General features: G+C 47.9%; 1 pseudogene; it reads left to right on the top strand.

Annotated features, from left to right (window-relative positions):
* The first annotated feature begins 1,477 nt into the window (after positions 1–1,477).
* Positions 1,478–16,958, top strand: part of LOC147121225 (uncharacterized) — a 77,015-nt pseudogene continuing 61,534 nt past the window's right edge.

Below are 16,958 nucleotides of genomic sequence, written 5' to 3'. Positions count from 1 at the left end.
ACGTCCTCGGGATGCCCCAAAGTACCTCACGGCCAATTCATTACTTTTTGAAGTGTAGTCACTTGGTTTTTTTTGGAAGCAAGCACAGCAGCCAAATTGCACATGGCAAGGTCCCACAAACAGTAGTAATAAGATGAATGGCTAGTTACTCTGTTTTGATGGTGTTGGCAGCTGAGAGATGACACTGGAAGAACTGCTCTTTGAATAGTGCCATGGAATCTTTTATGTCAACCTGAAGAGGCAGATGGGGCTTTGGTTTAAATTTTTATCTAAAAAAGACAACACCTGGAGAAATCTTACAAAAAGTGAAGTTTTCAATCTGAAAGAAGGGAAGGGAAGCCTTCCTATAAGATGATGAAACTGTGAAAGCTAACCTTTAACACAAACATATTTTGCAACAAAATTATCAAACTGAAATTTAGCCTAATTTATTGACATAAAATCCTGACTAGTTTGGTTAGGATTCTGGAGGCTGAGTCCTGACTGCAACCAATGATCCATACATGCAGAAATTGTTGCAACATCTCTGAATCCCTACTTCATGGCTCTGCCTAGTGGGGGCTAAATTCGATAGCCCCCGAAAACAGGGGCAGGGATCGCAATGCGCGATTAACCCGCGCCTGTGGCTTCCACTGCAAGCAGCATGCAAACTTCGTGCTGCCTGCTAATTTAAATGACTGCCACATTGAGGCAGCGCTAAATGCGCTGTTGAGTGGCTGCACACCTCAGTAGGGGGCCCAGGTTCATGCGAGGCTAGCATCACTTACAGCTAGCCTGCACCTCTTAAAGGGGAGGTGCATTCTGGCTGGAGCAGGTGCTGTAAGTGACTGGGGAAGAGAATCTGACCTGCAAGAACAGTGACTAATGGTGCAACAGGGGAGAGAGCAGGCTCCAAAGTTCTCAGATGCTGCACAGGAGATCTTAGTGGAGGATGTGGACAGAAGGAGAGATGTCTTCTATCCATAAGGGGCCAGGAGGTCCTCCAGACAAGCTTGGTGAAGGCAGTGGGAGCAGGTAGTCATGGCGGTCAATGCCAGCAGTGTTAACCCAAGGACCTGGATGCGATGCCGAAAGAAGTTCAATGACCTCACACGAGTGGTCAAAGTCAGTGAATGCATCTTCAAATGCCATATCCCATCAACTGCACCACTAGCCTCACACATTGCTCAAAGCACCACACCCCCAATCAGTCATCCACCAACAATGTCTATCAAATGGGACTCATACCTCACATTCATAATTAAAACACACCCCAACACAATTACTACTGCTGCAAGCCTCACATCCACATCTCACAGCTTGCACACACTGTCAGTTATTCAACCATGACAGGCACCTCGCCCAAACACATTGCACCATACTCCCTGACATGCTTCCCCCTCTCTTGCAGGACAAGTTGGTGCATAACTGTAGGTGGCAGGAGCTAACCAGTGGGGGACAGGCACAGTTGCATGTCCTTACCCCAATGGAGGAGACGATGGTCGTCATCATTGGAGCAGCCATCAAAGAGTCCTTGGCCAGTGGTGGGGCTGGGATGATATCCTCATACAGAAATCACAGAAACCCCACAGTGCAGATAGAGGCCATTTCGGCCCATCGAGCCTGCACCGACACATATCCCACCCGATCCCCGTAACCCCTACACCAACACATATCCCACCCTATCCCCGTAACCCCACGTATTTAATCCCCCTAACACTACGGGTCAATTTATCATAGCCAATCAGCCTAACCCGCACATCTTTTGGACTGTGGGAGGAAACCGGAGCACCCGGAGGAAACCCACCTAATCCTTCTTCTGACATCCCAATTCCCCTTCATCTCACAATCTCTTTTACAAGCTGCAGATGGTGTAAGCATGCACTTCTTGTTTTACCCCCATTTCCCACATCATAACCCTACACTTGACCCTTTCACCTTTCAGATACCCAAGAACTGTAAGCTGGCCAGGCAGTGGTGGAGGAGCACAAACTGGAAGAGAAAGAAGGCAGCTCAGATACTAACACACTGTGTACTTTACAGGATAGAGCAGACGCACGATCTGCACATGGTGAGACACCGGGCACAAGCGGCCTATAGCCAGAGCAGGAGGAAAAGGGTAGCGCAGGTGCCAGCTCCCTGGAGGGCGAGGTTGCACACAAGTTCTGCTGCAGAGGACTCAGATGAGCACTTTGATGGGGCAGGCTGCAGAAGAAGGCTGATGGGTACGCACAATGAAATGCTTGGTGCATTGGCAAGCCTGCCAAAAAGCCTGAGTGCAATGTCAAGGAACATGGAGGAGTCCAGCACCAACTTGGCACAGGGCTTTGCGCAGAGGTTGGAGCCCGTCCTTTCCAGCATGGAAGTGATGGCCAACTCCATTAGTGCACTTGTAGACCCAACCAGGATGCAGCGTCTATTGGCCGATGTCTTAGCTTCCATTGCAGCACAAGCTGAAACCACCCAATGTCTGGGTGCTACAGTGGAAGCTCAGACGTCTGTCATGCAAGCTCAGACTGCTGCCATCATGGCTCTGGATTCCAGTGTTCAACAGAGCTTGCAGGGTGTCAAAGTAGTCCAGCAATCTGTCCTCCAAAAGATTACTAGGATTGTTGAGGCGCTGCCCCAAGGGACTGGCAGTGGCTCAGTGGAGCTTGAGCCTGCTGTCCTTTCTCAGGAGGACAGCATTCGCCCTCCCACCCCGGCCACTCTGCCACTGCCCTTGCTGTTGCCTGTCAGTCAGCCAGTCCAAACTGCTGCCGCCCACGCTGAGATGGTGCAGCCCGCAACCCGGCTTTCTACGCCCAGAGTTCAAGATCGTCCCGCAAGGCCATCTGCAGTCCCCTCCACTGAAAGTCAGCAGCCTTCCACCAGCCATGCTGCAGCCACGGGGGTAGCACTGTGTAGGAACACTAGGACAGGCAAAGGCACACGGAAGAGAGGCACCAAGGGAATGCACAAGGGTGATTTGTTTAAGTTTGTATGCAGTATGGCATGGTTTGATTTATAAATTTGGTTTGTAATGTTGATTTTGTGTTGGCTTTTATTGTAGCACTGTGACCAAGTGGATGCTGTGATGGTCAGTGACAGAGGGAAGGTAATGTGTGGAACTGTTGGTGAATGTGCAATTTGGGTTGCGTTTACTGGTACGGCAGCCGGATGAGGACAGCCCAGCCAGAAAAAGGCTGTCTGGTTTGCCTTCCTCCTGCTCCTCATCCTCAGCTGGTCACTGCATGGCTGGTGGCAAGGGCTGTGCCCTCATGATGGCGAGGTTGTGTCACATGCAGCGGACCACCACAATATTCGACACCCGCTCTGCCAAGTACTGCAGAGCTGCTCCAAAGAGGTCCAGGCAGCGGAAGCATTGCTTCAGCGTGCCAATGGTCTGCTCTATGATATTTCATGTGGCAGCATGGCTTTCATTGTATGACTGCTGCCCATGTGTGTGTGTGAATGGTGCACTGGATTCATGAGCCATGTTGTTAATGGATAGCCCTTGTCTCCCAGTAGCCACTCTCTGGTTTGTCATGGTGGCTCAAATGCAGATGACACAGCAGACTGCCACAGAATGAAGGCATCATGACTGCTGCCAGCATACCGGGCAGTCACCTGCATGATTCACTGAGTATGGTTGCACACGAGCTGGACATTGAGGGAGTCGAATCCCTTTCAGTTTCGGTACATCTCAGTTGGCATGCAGTGCCCGCAAAGCGACATGCGTGCTGCCAATGGCACCCTGTACCATGGGGAAGCCTGCAATCCTCGCGAAGCTGCATGCTCACTCCGCCTGCTGTTCTCTGGCCACAAAGGAGGAACTGTTCAGTTCTCTTGGAATACAGAGCCTCAGTGACCTCCCTTACGCAACAGTGCACAGCAAACAGAGATGTTGCAAATATCTCCTGCTCCAGCCTGGAAAGAACCAACGCATAAAAGTTCATGGCCAACGTGACCTTCACAGCCACTGGCAGTGCGGGCCTCGACCTGCTTGGGGGTTGCAGTTGTGGCTGCAGCAGGTGGCAGATTTCAGTGAGGAAGTCTTTACTGAAGTGCAGACATCTCACGCATTGCTCGTCACTGAGGTTCAGAGAGGGGATTTGCTTCCTGAACACCCTGACTGATATGGCCTCCAGCTGAGAGCCCTTCTCCCCCTCCTCCTCCTCCCACTGCCAGCAGCTTGTCCTGCTCTGTGTCACCTGTGCTCATTCTCCCAGTCATGCTGTAGGCCAAGCAGAATGCCTACTACTGCACCCATGTCTTGGAGCAAGTGGTTTTTGCGGAATCCTTGAAATCAGGACAAAGTCTTTCAGCACCTGCCACATCACTCCCTGTAGAATTTAGAAACTTTAAATAACTGTACAAACCACCAAACACTTCTACAAACTCAACAACAGCCAGTAGAAACAAATCAGCAACTAACTGCTAGTAGTTGATGATCTCTTAAATAGTGCTGGTGGGGAGTGGGGGGAGGGGATCCTTCCTGCTGCTGAACACGTGTTCAGCTGTGTGAGCCGAAGAGCGGGTGTTAGACTGGGTATTATGTAATGAGAAAGAATTAATTAGCAATCTTGTTGTGCGAGGCCCCTTGGGGCGGAGCGATCATAATATGATCGAATTCTTCATTAAGATGGAGAGTGAAGTAGTTGACTCAGAGACCAGGGTCCTGAAGTTAAATAAAGGAAACTACGATGGTATGAGGTGCGAGTTGGGTACGATTGATTGGGGAATGTTACTCAAAGGGTTGAGGGTGAATAGGCAATGGCAAACATTCAAAGATCGCATGGATGAACGACAGAATTTGTTCATCCCTGTTTGGCATAAAAATAAAACAAAAAAGGTGACTCAACCGTGGCTAACAAGGGAAACTAGGGATAGCATAAGATCCAAGGAGAGGACATATAAATTGGCCAGAAAAAGTAGTAAACCTGAGGATTGGGAGCAGTTTAGGATTCAGCAAAGGAGGACAAAGGGATTAATTAAAAGGGGGAAAATGGAGTTTGAGAGTAAGCTTGCAAGGAACATAAAAACGGACTGTAAAAGCTTTTATAGATATGTGAAGAGAAAAAGATTGGTGAAGTCAAGCATAGGTCCCTTGCAGTCAGAATCAGGGGAATTTATAATGGGGAACAAAGAAATGGCAGACCAATTAAATACATACTTTGGTTCTGGTCTTTACAAAGGAGGACACAAATAACCTCGGAGAGATGTCGGGGAACATAGGGTCTAATGAGAGGGAGGAACTGAATGAAATCAGTATATGTAGGGAAATGGTGTTAGGGAATTTGACAGGATTGAAGGCCGATAAATCCCCAGGGCCTGATAATCTACATCCTAGGGTACTTAAGGAAGTGGCCCTAGAAATAGTAGATGAATTGCTGATCATCTTCCAAAATTTATTTAGACTCGGGAACAGTTCCCATGGATTGGAGGGTAGCTAATGTTCAAAAAAGGTGGTAGAGAGAAAACGGGGAATTATAGAACGGTAAGCCTGACATCGGTAGTGGGGAAAATGCTAGAGTCCATTATAAAAGATGTAATAGCAGAGCACTTGGAAAACAGTGACAGGATTGGACAAAGTCAACATGGATTTACAAAAGGTAAATCGTGGTTGACTAATCTACTGGAATTTTTTGAGGATGTAACTGGTAGAATAGATAAGGGAGAACCAGTGGATGTGGTGTATTTGGACTTTCAGAAGGCTTTTGATAAGGTCCCACATAAGAGATTAGCATGTAAAGTTAAGGCACATGGGATTGGGGGCAAGGTACTGACATGGATAGAGAACTGGTTGGCAGACAGGAAGCAAAGAGTTGGAATAAACGGGTCTTTTTCCGAGTGGCAGGCAGTGACTAGTGGGGTACCGCAGAGATCAGTCCTAAGACCCCAGCTATTCCCAATATATATTAATGATCTAGACGAGGGAACTAGATGTAATATCTCCAAGTTTGCAGACGACACAAAGCTGGATGGGCGTGTGTGCTGTGAGGAGGATGCCGAGAAACTCCAGTATGATTTGGACAGGTTGGGTGATTGGGCAGAAGCATGGCAGATGCAGTATAATGTGGATAAATGCGAGGTTATCCACTTTGGTGGCAAAAACACGAAGGCAGATTATTATCTGAACGGGAATAGATTGGGAGAAGGGGATGTGCAACGAGACCTGGGAGTCCTTGTGCACCAGTCGCTGAAGGTAAGCATGCAGGTGCAGCAGGCGGTTAAGAAGGCAAATGGTATGTTGGCCTTCGTAGCGAGTGGGTTCAAGTACAGGAACAAGGATGTCTTGCTGCAGTTGTACAGGGCCTTAGTGAGACCACATCGAGTATTGTGTGCAGTTTAATCACCTTATCTGAGGAAGGATGTTCTTGCCATGGAGGGAGTGCAACGAAGATTCACCAGACTGATACCTGGGATGGCAGGAATGACGTATGAGGAGAGATTAGGTCGATTGGGCTTATACTCGCTGGAGTTTAAAAGAATGAGAGAGGATCTCATTGAAACTTATAAAATTCTAACAGGACTAGACAGACTAGATGCAGGAAGGATGTTCCTGATTGCGGGGGAGTCCAGAACCAGGGGTCACAGTCTAAAGATAAGGGGTAAGCCATTTAAGACAGAGATGAGGAGGAATTTCTTCACCCAGAGAGTGGAGAACCTGTGGAATTCTCTACCACAGAAGGCAGTTGAGGCCAATTCATTAAATATTTTCAAGAAGGAGTTAGATATATTTCTTAAGGCTAAAGGGATATGGGGAGAAGGCAGGGACAGGGTACTGAGTTTGGATGATCAGCCATGATCTCATTGAATGGCGGAGCAGGTTCGAGAGGCCGAATGGCCTACTCCTGCTCCTATCTTCTATGTTTCTATGTTAGCTGGAGCGTTGAGCTCCAAAATGGCAGGGCTGCCGTCAAATCAGGGTTGCACGCTGATTGCCTTCATGATATGTCTACTTTACATACTTCCGCCACATGCTCCCTGCGCCTGCGCTAACGTCAGACCCAAGATGTCGATTGATGCGGCCCGTACCAGAATTGTGAGCGTGTGCCGCAGACGCCATTTTGGAACCAAAACACCAGCCATAGCCCCCAAATAACGGGCACTATGGAGCCGAATTTATCAGCTAGTGTGTTTTCAAGCATGTCAAGAATGGCCGTCATCACATTTTGGTCTGTGGAACTCAATACCTCTATTTTTTTTTATTTGTTTATGGGATGTGGGCATCGCTGGCAAGGCCAGCATTTATTGCCCATCCCTAATTGCCCTTGAGAAGGTGGTGGTGAGCCGCTTTCTTGAACCGCTGCAGTCATTGTGGTGAATGTACACCCACAATGCTATTAGATAGGGAGTTCGAGGATTTTGACCCAGCGACGATGAAGGATCGGCAATATACTTCTAATTCAGGATGGTGGGTGACTTGGAGGGGAACTTGCGTGTGGTGGCATTCCCATGCGTCTGCTGCCCTTGTCCTTCTAGGTGCAAGAGGTCAATGGTTTAGGAGGTGCTGCCGAAGGAGCCTTGGCGAGTTGCTGCAGTGCATCTTGTAAATGGTAAACATTGCAGCCACGGTACGCTGGTGGTAGAGGGAGTGAATGTTTAAGGTGGTAGATGGTGTGCCAATATAGAGGGCTGCTTTGTCCTGGAAGGTGTCGAGCTTCTTGAGTGTTGCTGGAGCTGCACTCATCCAGGCAAGTGGAGAGTATTCCATCACACTCCTTACTTGTGCCTTGTAGATGATGGAAAGGCTTTGGGGAGTCAGGAGGTGAGACACTCGCCGCAGAATACCTAGCCTCTGACCTGCTCTTGTTGCCATAGTATATAAGTGGCTGGTCCTGTTAAGTTTCTGGTCAATGGTGACCCCCCAGGATGTTGATGGTGGGGGATTCAGCGATGGTAATGCCATTGAATGTCAAGGGGTGGTGGTTAGAATCTCACTTGTTGGAGATAGTCATTGCCTGGCACTTCTGTGGCATGAATGTTACCTGCCACACATCAGCCGAAGCCTAAACGTCGTCCAGGTCTTGTTGCATGAGGGCATGGACTGCTTCATTATCTGTGGAGTTGTGAATGGCACTGAACACTGCACAATCATCAGCGAACATCCCATTTCTGATCTTACGTTGGAAGGAAGGTCATTGATGAAGCAGCTTGGGCCTAGGACACTGCCCTGAGGAACTCCTGCAGTGATGCCCTGGGGCTGTGATGATTGACCTTCAATCACCACAACCATCTTCCTTTGTGCTAGGTATGACTCCAGCCAGTGGAGCGTTTTCCCTCCGATTCCCATTGACTTCAGTTTTACTCGGGCTCCTTCCTGCCACACTCAGTCAAATGCTGCCTTGATGTCAAGGGCAGTCATTCTCACCTCACCTCTGGAATTCAGATCCTTTGTCCATGTTTGGACAAAGGCTGTAATGAGGTCCGGAGCCAAGTGGCAGAACCCAAACTGGGCATCAGTGAGCAGGTTATTAGTGAATAAGTGCCGCTTGATAGCACGATCGATGACGCCTTCCATCACTTTGCTGATGATTGAGAGCAGACTGGTGGGGCGGTAATTAGCTGGATTGGATTTGTCCTGCTTTTTGTGGACAGGACATACCTGGACAGTTTTACCACATTGCTGGGTAGATGCCAGTGTTGTAGCTGTACTGGAACAGCTTGGCTAGAGTTGTGGCTACTTCGGGAGCAGAAGTCTTCAGCACGACAGCTGTGATGTTGTCAGGGCCCATAGCCTTTGCTGTATCCAGTGTGCTCAGCCATTTCTTGATATCACATGGAGTGAATTGAATTGGCTGAAGACTGGTTTCTGTGATGGTGGCGACCTCAGCAGGAGGCCAATATGAATCATCCACTTGGCACTTCTAGCTGAAGATGGTTGCAAAAGCTTCAGCCTTGTCTTTTGCACTTATGTGCTGGGCTCCACCATCTTTGAGGATGGGGATATTCATGGAGCCGCCTCCTCCCGTTAGTTGTTTAATGGTCCACCACCATTCACAACTGGATATGGCAGGACTGCAGAGCTTTGATCTGATCCGTTGATTGTGGGATCGCTTAGCCCTGTCTATAGCATGCTGCATCTGCTTTTTAGCATGCCTGTGTTGCAGCTTCCCCAGGTTGGCACCTCATGTTTAGGTATGCCTAGTGCTGCTCCTGGCATGCTCTTCTACACTCCTTATTGAATCAGGGTTGGTTCCCTGGCTTGATGGTAATGGTAGAGTGAGGGATATGCCAGGCCATGAGGTTATAGATTGTGGTGGAATACAATTCGGCTGCTGCTGATGTAGTGTATGTACCTTTAAGAGCCCGTGTACTGTAATACCGGTAGTGACCACTCAGGTATATAAGCCTGTATAGCGCCTTGTATCTTTTAGTTCACCTCCAGACTTTGTTCAGTAAACACCTGTTAAACCAACTCCTGCATTCCGTGTCTCCATTAACACACGGATACAACAGTGGCGACGAATTGGAAACGGACTTACCTGCAATTCGGCAGCACCTCAAGGAGATCGATTCCTCAGACGAAGGTCGAAGAAAAAAAACCAAAAAAAAACTGTGAGTTCACCAGCTAGCCGGGCTGGTGGCAGGTACTGCACTAATCCTTCCTGGGCGGCGGGCTGGGGCTCCATCGGGTGGCTCTGCAGCGGGGCCGAGCAGCGAGTCGGAAGGCGGAGGCAAACAGAGACGGAGGGTGGAGCACTCGGGAGACGGCGGGTGCTGCAAAGCAGGTCGGCGTTCAGACCAAGCAGAGGGAGGGAAAAGTCCCAGAGAGTCCGGCGGGAACGAGTCTCCAACTATTAAAAATATCTGTGTAAATAAAAACCGCGGAGAACAGCGTTGTCAGCAGCGGCAGCGGCGGGAGGCGCCATTTTTTCTCGGCAGGGAAGAAAGGAAAGCGCGGGTGGCGCCATTTTTGATTTTCAGGATGCCTAAGATGGGCAATATTACTGCTTTCGATAGTAATATAGAGGATTGGACCACATATGTGGAAAGAGTGGAGGTATATTGCACAGCGAATGAAGTAAAGGATGATAAAAAGGCATCAGTACTTCTAAATCTGATGGGCGCAAGGACATACAGGCTGTTACGAAACTTAATCACTCCAGCCAAACCGATGGACAAGAATTTTAAGGAGATTGTTGATACCCTACAGGAGCACTTAAACCCAACACCGCTGCTGATAGCGGAACGATTCAAATTCTTCAGGAGGAATCAGCACAAGAATGAAAGTAACGCTGATTACCTCACCGAATTAAGAAAGCTGTCAAAGCACTGCCAATTCGGGGCAGGACTGGCAGATTCTCTACGAGACAAATTCGTCTGCGGTCTCCGAAGCGAAGGAACACAGAAAAGACTACTTTCTGAGAAAGATTTGACACTGGACAAGGCTTTCAGTGTGGCTGTATCATACGAAGCAGCAGCAAGAGGAGCTGCAGAGATACAGCAAAAGCCACAGGACTTCGGCACCCATGAAATGACACGGGGTTTCGAGAGATGTTATCGCTGTGGCAGATCCACCCATGACCAGAGGGACTGCTGGTTCAAGGACAAAGCATGCAGGCAATGCGGAAAGATGGGACACATTGCACGTGTATGCCGATCTGGAAACAAAAAATCCACTGACAGAAAAAAAATCAATAAGGAAAAGTACAGAAAGGTACAAATGATGACGGACAGTAGCTCCGAAGACCAGAAGAGCGATAGCAACTCCGGAAACAATAGACTAAGCTGTCTCAAATTACATAATGTAATTGCCAAAGAAGATTACCAGACCATTTGGGTTACCCTCACGATAGCGGGGTCCCCAGTTAAAATGGAGCTAGATACAGGATCAGCTCTGACCATCATAAATCGACGGGATTACGAGCGGCTATTTCCGCATATACCTTTGAAAGACACATCCATTATCTTGAAGACATATACGGGGCAGAAAGTATATCCCAGAGGGAAAATAAGGGTGCCTGTTGTATACAACGGCAAGGAAATACAGAAGTTGTATTTATACGTTCTGCAAGATGGTGGTCCACCGCTGTTGGGACGTGAATGGATCAGGAAGATACGTTTAGACTGGCACTCCATTAAGACACTGACGGTGACCAGTAAGAAAAAAAATGATGATGACGTCATGCCTGAACGATTAAAAGACATCTTGGCCAACGTCAAAGAAGTGTTTCAACAGGAACTAGGAACCTTGAAAGGTGTCACCGCCTCAATAAAAGTGGAAGATGCGGCAATTCCCAAGTTTTTTAAGGCAAGGCCGGTGCCATATGCAATTCGTCCAGCAGTCGAGGCAGAGCAGGAGAATTTGGAAAAGGCAGGCGTGTTATCCAAGGTAGATTGGAGCGAGTGGGCAACACCCATCATCCCGGTCATGAAGAAAACGTTGAATAATGATAAAGCTGAAGAACAGAGAAAAGTTTGCATCTGTGGGGACTTCAAGGTGACTGTAAACCCGGTCCTTCACACGGTACAGTATCCTCTTCCGAGGATAGAAGATATTTTCGCCTCACTAGCCGGAGGGAAACGTTTCACCAAAATTGACTTGGCACAGGCATATCTACAGATGGAGGTTGAGGAGGCCTCTAAAAAGTATCTCACGATAAACACACACAAAGGCCTGTACCAGTACAATCGACTGGTTTTCGGAGTAGCATCAGCTCCAGCTATCTGGCAAAGAGCTATGGAGCAAGTCCTGCAAGGGATTCCGGGGACTCAATGCTACCTAGACGACATCCTTGTAACAGGAGAAAACGACAACGAGCACCTTGCCAATTTGGAGCAGGTGCTCACTCGGCTGAGAGAATGGGGTCTACGAGCAAATCGCCCCAAGTGCGAATTCTTCCAGAAACAAATATCATATTGTGGCCATGTCATTAACGAAGAAGGGTTGCATAAGTCACCTGAAAAAATTGAAGCGGTCATAAAAGCCCCAGCACCTGAAAATGTCTCACAATTAAGGTCGTTCCTGGGATTGATAAATTACTATCATAAATTTTTACCGAACTTGTCAACTGTTCTGCACCCTCTTAACGCACTGCTACAAATGGGAGTAATTTGGAAATGGAGCGAAGACTGTAAACGTGCCTTCCATAACTGCAAAGGCTTGATCACGTCCAAGGAAGTGTTGGCTCATTACAACCCATCACTGCCAATCAGACTGGCGTGCGATGCATCCCCTTACGGCGTAGGAGCGGTATTATCGCATAGATTCCCTGATGGCTCGGAGCGGCCGATAGCTTTTGCGTCATGCTCATTGAACTCAGCTGAGCGTAACTATGCCCAGATCGACAATGAAGCACTCAGCCTGGTGTGGGGAGTGAAGAAATTCAACCATTACCTACACGGACAAAAATTTACCTTGTTGACTGACCATCAACCCCTCATCTCCATATTCAACCCTAAAAAGGGCGTTCCCATTATGACAGCGCAAAGGCTACAGAGGTGGTCCCTTTTCCTAGGGGCACACCAATATGACATAGAATACAAAGGATCAAAACAGCATGGGAATGCTGACGGTTTATCGCGCCTACCGTTGCCAACGGTGGAAGAGGCACCTACAGTGGACCCAGTGGAGATGTTCCACTCAACCATAGTGGAATGTCTACCAGTAACAAATTCTACCATTGAAAAGGAAACGAGAAATGACCCGACTCTCTCACGAGTCTACGATTTAATGGTGAAGGGATGGCCAGCACATGGCAAACCACTGTTGCCAGCATTCTCGCAAAGAAGAGAACAGCTGTCAGTGTGCCGAGGAACCTTGATGTGTGGATCCAGAGTGGTGATTCCACCCAAACTCCAGGATAAAGTGCTAAAGGAGCTTCACGAGGGGCATCTGGGTGGAGAGAAAATGAAGAACCTAGCCAGAGCGTTTGTGTGGTGGCCAGGTATCGATGGAGACATCGAAGAAATGACCAAGAGCTGTCTAGGATGCCAAAGGTCCAAAACGCCCCACCACAAGCCCCTCTACATCCATGGGAGTGGCCCTCATCTCCATGGCAAAGGGTACATATCGACTTTGCTGGTCCATTTATGGACTCAATGTTCTTAATCGCGGTGGGTGCACACTCCAAGTGGCCGGAGGTAATAAAGATGTCCTCCACCACCACGGAAAAAACCATCACAGTATTAAGGACCATATTTGCCAGGAATGGGCTGCCGGAACAGATCTGTTCTGATAATGGACTGCAATTTGTGTCCGAAGAATTCAGGAAGTTCTTAAAAAACAATGGGGTTAAGCACTACACGTCTGCCCCATACCATCCCGCCACCAATGGATTAGCTGAAAGGTTTGTCCAGACCTTCAAGAAGGCCATAAAGGCCATGGGTAATGAAGACATAAATCTACAACATAAGGTAGATAACTTCTTGTTTGCGTACAGGAATGCAACACATGTGGTTACAAACCAAACTCCCGCCATGATGTTTTTCAATAGAAGACTAAGATGCCGGCTGGATTTGATCAAGCCAAACATCAGAAGGGACGTAGAGAACCGGCAATTTCAAGGCATGAATGAAAGGCCAATTAGAACCTTCCAGATAGGTCAACAAGTTTTGGCCCGGGACTACCGTACCGAGAAATGGCAGCCTGGAACTATTTGCACACGACTAGGACCGCTGATGTATACCGTGGACATTGGAGAAAGCATAATAAGGCGCCATGCTGACCAGATCATAGAGTCATCCGAAAAGGGACAACCTACACCACAACTCTATACGCCTAATGATGAAGCAGAGATACCCATAGTATCTACCTCCGATCCGGTGATACTGGAACCAGATGAACCCGACACTGGCATTCAAGCCGAATCGACCTTGCCAAAAGAACCTACTACACCACCGAAAACTACTACACCACCGAGGCGTTATCCGGACCGAGTCAGGAAGCCTCCAGAGAGACTGACTTATAATTGATTAACTGCAGCAAATGTGTAGATTATTGTTCTTGTAAACATGTTAATTAATGATTACTTAAAATGTTATGTACTAATGATCTAAAAGGGGAGGAATTGTAGTTTATGTACCTTTAAGAGCCCCTGTGTACTGTAATACCGGTAGTGACCACTCAGGTATATAAGCCTGTATAGCGTCTTGTACCTTTTAGTTCACCTCCAGACTTTGTTCAGTAAACACCTGTTAAACCAACTCCTGCATTCCGTGTCTCCATTAACACACGGATAGAACAGCTGATGGCTCACAAGCACCTCATGGATGCCCAGTTTTGAGCTGCTAGATCTGTTCTGAATCTATCCCATTTAGCATGGTGGTAGTGCCACACAACACAATGGAGGGTGTCCTCAGTGTGAAGACAGGACTTCCACTCCAGAATGACTGTGCGGTGGTCACTGCTACCAATACTGTCATGGGCAGATGCATCTGGGACAGGTAGATTGGCGAGACGAGGTCAAGTAGGTTTTTTCCTCGTGTTGGTTCTCTCACCACCTGTCACAGGCCCAGACTGGCAGTTATGTCCTTCAGGACTCGGCCAGCTCGGTCAGTAGTGGTGCTACCGAGCCACTCTTGGTGATGGATATTGAAGTCCCCCACCCAGAGTATTCTGTGCCCTTGCTACTCTCAGTGCTTCTTCCAAGTGGTGTTCAACATGGAGGAGTACTGATTCATCAGCTGAGGGAGGGCAGTAGGTGGTAATCAGCAGGAGGTTTTCTTGCCCATGCTTGACCTGAAGTCATGAGACATCATGGGGTCTGGACTCAATGTTGAGGACTCCCAAGGCCACTCATTCCTGGCTGTATACCACTGTGCCGCCATCCCTGGTGGATCTGTCCTGTCGGTGGGACAAGACAAACCCAGGGATGGTGATGGTGGAGTTTGGGACATTGGCTGAAAGGTATGATTCTGTCAGGCTGTTGCTTGACTTGTCTGTAGGACAACTCTCCCAATTTTGGCACAAGTCCCCAGATGTTGGTGAGGAAGACTTTGCAGGGTTGACTGGGCTGTGTGTGCTGTTGCCGTGTCCTTAGCGGGTGCAGAGATCAATGGTGGGTAGTCCGTCCAGTTTCATTCTTATTATTTTGTTTCGTTGCGGTTTGTTACAACTGAGTGGCTTGCTAGGCCATTTCAGAGGGCAGTTAAGAGTCAACCACATTGCTGTGGGTCAGGAGTCCCATATAGGCCAGACCAGGTAAGGACGGCAGATTTCCTTCCCTAAAGGACATTAGTGAACCAGATGGGTTTTTACGACAATCCAATAGTTTCATGGTTACTATTACTGATACTAGCTTTTTATTCCAGATTTATTTAATTAGCTGAATTTAAATTCCCCAGCTGCCGTGGTAGGATTTGGACTCACGTCTCTGGATCATTAGTCCAGGCCACTGGATTACTAGCCCAGTGACATTACCACTATAGTACTGTTCCCCTCATTAATTAGTGGAAGTGTTCTTGATAGATGCTGCAACTGTGCAGCTGAGGCCTCCATTATAAGTCATTAATGTTGTACGGAAGAGTCCTTGAACGTCTGGTTTAATCTCATCAATGCCTTTGTTACCTCTAGACTTGACTATTCCAATGCACTCCTGGCCGGCCTCCCATCTTCCACCTTCCGTAAACTTGAGATCATCCAAAACTCTGCTGCCCGTGTCTTAACTCGCACCCTTCACCCCTGTGCTCGTCGACCTACATTGGCTCCCAATTAAGCAACACCTCGATTTAAAAATTCTCATCCTTGTTTTCAAATCCCTCCATGGCCTCGCCCCACCCTATCTCTGTAATCTCCTCCAGCCCTACAATCCTCTGAGATATCTGCGCTCCTCCAATTCTGGCCTCTTGTGGATCCGCGATTTTAATCGCTCCACCATTGGTAGCCGTGCCTTCAGCTGACTAGGCCCTAAGCTCTGGAATTTTCTCCCTAAACCTCTCCCCTCCTCTACCTTTCCTTTAAGACGCTCCTTAAAACCTCACTCTTTGACCAAGCTTTTGGTTATCTGCCCTCATATCTCCTTATGTGGCTCGATGTCAAATTTTGTTCGATAACACTCTTGTGAAGCGCCTTGGGACATTTTACGATGTTAAAGGTGCTATATAAATACTTGTTGCTGTCGTATGCTACTCAGTTATAATCTGCAGAGCAGAGTCCCATTGTCGCATTTCATTCTACTGAGTGGTAGAATCCACAATTCTGATGAGATCAGCATGCGGTGAAACAAGTGATTTTGTTCATCAGTTCATGCTTGTGAAGTAACATTTATTTCATCAGGGGCCCTTCAGGCAAGTTTAACGCATTCCATTGTAGGGCCAGGAGAAGCAGAGGTCCTATCGCAATCTCCCCTGCTCTGGACTCTTTCACCCCCGGTCCCTCCCACGTGACCTCCCGAAACCCCCTCCCACCACCTACCTGAAAGTGGCATGTGGCCCTTGGCTGCCCAATCCGTGCCTGTCAGCAGATGTTCTATATCCTCGACATCTGTTATGGGTAGAAAGTGAACTGGCGGCATTTAAATAAGTCCAGTGGTTAAAATCACCATAGACCTCTGCTGCTGCTGGCGGGCAGGAAATTAACATAAAATTCACAAATACCCATAGAAGTGTGTGCGCGCTGGCTGTAGCTTCAAGTGAAGCGAGTGATGTGGAGTGCTGGAGGGAGCGTGCGAGTCCTGCATTAGTTGCTCCTGCCTCCTGAGCACTTCGACTGGGCAGTTAAGTAGCAAATGAACTTTAACATAAGATAAATGTGAGGTGATGCACTTGTGAAGGAATAAGCCGTATAACCTATTCAGGAAAAGACACTATCTTTTGAAAGAATTCTGGCCTTATTAAAGCATGACAAACTGGGTTTGGAAATCTGGAAACCTAACGATGAAAAAGCTGTGAAAGCATTCTGGCTATTGAGATAAGATAGTTGTTGACACTGAATCAATAACCTTATTGAAACAGAAGGTTAAAGGCTCTGGCAGGCTGAACCTTTCAGAATGAAACAATGGTTCACCCTGGATAAAGTGTTCTAAATCACACTTCGTAAAGAAACACATAAA

Source organism: Somniosus microcephalus, chromosome 3, assembly GCF_052327205.1.
Source record: "Somniosus microcephalus isolate GS21.2 chromosome 3, FLI_Smic_1.0, whole genome shotgun sequence".
NCBI classification, from domain to species: domain Eukaryota; kingdom Metazoa; phylum Chordata; class Chondrichthyes; order Squaliformes; family Somniosidae; genus Somniosus; species Somniosus microcephalus.
The sequence above is the reverse complement of the archived record's forward strand: the minus strand, read 5'-3'. Positions and strand labels throughout refer to the sequence as shown.